This window comes from Rattus norvegicus, chromosome 7 (genome assembly GCF_021556685.1).
Source record: "Rattus norvegicus strain SHRSP/BbbUtx chromosome 7, alternate assembly SHRSP_T2T, whole genome shotgun sequence".
Lineage (NCBI taxonomy): Eukaryota > Metazoa > Chordata > Mammalia > Rodentia > Muridae > Rattus > Rattus norvegicus.
Window position 1 is genome coordinate 75,667,104 of NC_141540.1, and position 4,071 is coordinate 75,671,174.

Sequence of the window (4,071 nt, forward strand, 5' to 3'; positions counted from 1 at the left end):
AGCAGGCAGGAATATTAATTATTCTAAGGCTTTCCCCAAACATCCGACTCATCTCAGCAAAAACACTGCTCAGATGTTTCCAGAACTGGTGAGTCACCAGTGAGGAGTGGTCCCCACGCCTGCAGGAGAACAGAACTTCAGAGCTCTCCTGATTTGTTTTTTTAACTTGTTCAAGGGCCACTGCCAAAACTTTCTGTTGGCTGAATTGAGGGCTTTGAGGCTATGTGAGGTAAGTCTTAGGTCACAATGGGTTGAATTGTGTTCTCCTGAAACATGTGGCAAAGGTTTTAATTGCCAGGACCTATGCAAAGCAGTCTGGTGGTGAAGTGAAGGCTTTGCAGAAGTCCTTGAGTTCAAATGAGGTCACACTGAGCATGGGTCCCAGCCCAATATGACTAGCATCCTACACGATGAAGAGAATGTGGACACAAGCATTCACACAAGGAAACAGAGGCCGAGCCTGGGGTGATACAGCTGTAAGCTACAGGTACCCAAAATGACGGCTGCCATCTGAAACCTAAGGGGAAGCAAGGAGAGATCTGACCCAGAATTTCTGGAGTATTACTGCAGTTGCCTACAGCTGCCTTGGAACTTTGATCTCTAGGACTATGAGATTATTTTTTTGTTGTTGTTTATAGTACACAGCTGAGGCAGTCCCAGGGAACGAATGCAGAAGACTCTTGGAGCTACATGATCCAGAGCCGAGCCATAAACCATCTGCTGGGAAGGTCCACAGACGCTGTCCACGAGCCTCCCCTCTGGGAGACTCTCATGCTGTAACTCATGCTGTAAAGTGCCCCACTTCAGGGAGCCTAATGATAAAGATGAAATGAGACCAACATTATATTCAATGTGCTAGACACTTCAATCATGGGATCTCATTTAAAATTATAGAAAATAGAAATGTTCAATATATTATTTCTATATGCCATGCATTAGATACTTTTCCTAATTTCTGATACCTTCCTAAAAAGCAACTTAAGGTAGAAGGAGTTAAGACAGGCAGTGGTGGTGTATGCCTTTAGTCCCAGCACTTGGGAGGCAGAAGAAGATGGATCTCGGAGTTTGAGGCCAGCCTCGTCTACAGAGCGAGTTCCAGGGCAGCCGGGGCTATGCAGAGAAACCCTGTCTCAAAAAACAAGCAAACAGTTGAGAGTTTATTTGGGCTCATAGTTTGATGGTATCATCATAGTGAGGAAGCCCCTGCAGACATGTGAGGCGGCTGGTCACGTCACATCCTGTCAGGCAGCACCAAAAGAATACTGGTACTCAGTTGGTTTCTTCTATTCCCCACCTTTATTCAGGATGGGACCCCAGTCTATGGAGTGGTAGCACTTCCTCCCTTAGTCATCTCTCCTGAAAACATCCTCACAGAAATGCCGAATGTCCTCTAGACCATTCTAAATTCAGTCAGATAGACAATGAAGATTACTGACCACATACTGTAAAGCCCCAAATGTTAAAACCTTTCTTTTGAATTGAATCATTGAATAATTTTAGTTGTAAATATCTAGTAAAATATTAGTTAATGTATTATTAATTTTCATAATTACACTAAAATTTATTCTTTGAAAATGAAACAAAAGTTAAAAGGTAAAGTCAGGTTTAGAAGTATCCCACATGTAATTAAGCCAACAGCCGTGCAGCTGTGATAATTTGCAACTCTTCCTCTCATGAGCTACTGAAAGTCCGCAGCACCCAACCCCACTGCTCCAAGAGTTTCTTTGTCCGTACTAGGTTTGGAATCAACTCAAGCTTAGGCCTCCAGATACCCCCAGCCTCAGCCCCTCCCCACATAAAAAGCTTTGCAGAGCAAACTCTACAGGCCTTGGCATCTGATGGGTCCATGTTACCTGGATTCTCTCCTGCCTCTTGCAGGGTATGTGTTGATGCAGAAGCATGGACGTGGGACTAGGGTAACATGTGCCAGGAACCTGGGTGACTTCCTCAGAAGGCTGTTCACTGGCTATGCATTATCAAGTCATGATTCCTTTGAATCAGGAGGAGAGGCGAGGAGCAGAAGCAGAAGTAGAGATCTTGTAGCATCACTGGCTCAAGAAAGGCAGCCTAGGAGAAGTGGAGAATGTGTTGAGACAGCAAGAGGTGGCAGCGCTTAGGAGCAGAGCCCAGGGCCCCCAGTCACATCCAGCCAAAGTGCACACACACCCTAAACATTCTGAGGGCATGCTACCTCCTTCCACAGCCTGGCACAAGTGCAAGGGCCTCTGGCACCTGGCTCTTTGGCAGGTTACAAACATGTTACTTTGTAACCTTTCTGTCTGCTGAAGCAGTCTCTGCTTGCCCCTCTTCATACACTGTTTCTCTGGTGTGTTTCATTAGGGGATCAAGAGGCTGGCGCTCAGACTCACATGGATCTGGGTTCATATTTTAACTATTCTACTCACTGGCTGTATGACTTATGACAGTTACTTATATTTCCTTGGTTTCTGTAACCCTAGGCGGGGCATGAAGATAGCATTGCAGCTGTGAGAACGGTCTGAGGGAATGTGGCCAAAGCATTTACTGTCTAAGACATCATGCAAGCATGTGTCAATAATCGGCAGCTGGATAAGTGAAACTTGTCTCTGTCAGCACTTCCTACCCAACCTTCTTGTCCTAATTATCATAATTACTGAGTTTGGGGGGGCCCATTTCATTCTCCATCCTATTTAGTATTGGGGGGACCAGCAGGGAAAACCCACAGGATGGACAGCACATAGATATAACCGTCCAACCTATACAGAGCAGTTCTCCATGTTTCCTTAAGATGTGGTTCAGTGGTGGAATATTTGCCTAAGCCGCAAACAGCTCTGAGTTCAATCCTCATTCTGCTGAGGGTGGGGATGAGGAAATGAGGAACCTCTCTACTAGAAGGGCTTTGGCCTCCCAGATTCCCACTGGCCTTAGGCAACCCAATAGATGCAGGGCATTTGAGATACAATTATTGGACTAGAGGTTCCAAGCTATGGCTGCTGAAGGTATCAGTGGTCTAAGAGTGTGAATCCCAACACTGTCTCTGCTGTCTGTTTCCTATCTTACTTACTTAGGATGTTGAGAGATGTTTAGTAGGAATAAGCCAGGTCGCTCAGGACTAGAGAGAGGTCTGCAGAATCATTAGAGATCATTGGAGGGTCTGGATTCTCCGCTAAAACCAAACCAAACCAAACCAAACCAAACCAAACAAACAAAACAAAAAACAACAGCAACAAACCATGCTCAATAGGGAAAAATAACTTGTGTGAAAATCAAGTAAACTCAAATATCAATTTGGTATTCTTCAAGCAATGTGGTGAGTCGCTTGTATAACTTTCCTAAGTGCTCTGCTAAGGCACACAACATTCTATGACCTTCACAGAACAATAAGCTTTAAGCGACTTCTAAGAGATTTCCTCTTAGGCTCTATGGTATTTGATGATGCAATCACTCAGCTCAAAAACTTTGTTCTTTATTGTTATTCTAAGCCAGCCCATATGCTGCAAAAATGTGCACCAGGCCTCCCAAGTTCTTCCCACACCGCCCTGACCACTCTGCTTTGCAACAATGTGCAGCCGAGGATCAGCACCAATTCCTTCTTCCAGTGCCCCAGGACGAGAGAGCTGGACCTCACAGCTCCGAAAGTCACACAGGTGCAGGCTCACACACACTGTGCTGCTCCCCCAGATAACCAGACCCTCAAGTTCTTCCATTTCTCAAACAGAATAATTGTAAAAGGTAATATGTTCTAGGACTATACAGAGAAGCAAAAAAGCACAAGACAGAAATGCCCCATGACATCTTGCTTCGAGATATTTGAGATATTTATCCAAAAGCACTAAAATCAGGACCTAGAGGAGATAGAGTGAGCATTACAGCGCTGTTCGCAGTTCTCTAGACTCCGAACTGTAAGCAGATGAGTAAATAAAGCAAGCACAGTGTGTACGTATACACATGGCATTGTGCCACTCAGGATTCTAAAAGACAGAACTTGGGCTGGGGAGGTGGCTCAGCGGCAGAGCGCTTGCTGTGATGGCCTGATGGCCTCAGTTCGCATCCCAGAACCTTCATAAACACTGGTCAGGTGACATCAGCACT

General features: G+C 45.2%; 1 long non-coding RNA gene across 1 annotated transcript; it reads left to right on the top strand.

The window, feature by feature from the left end:
* The first annotated feature begins 300 nt into the window (after positions 1–300).
* On the top strand, positions 301–868 carry LOC134479602 (uncharacterized). Its single transcript, XR_015626133.1, has 2 exons — positions 301–487; positions 639–868. It is a non-coding gene; the product is annotated as an uncharacterized LOC134479602 (long non-coding RNA).
* Positions 869–4,071: the final 3,203 nt, after the last annotated feature.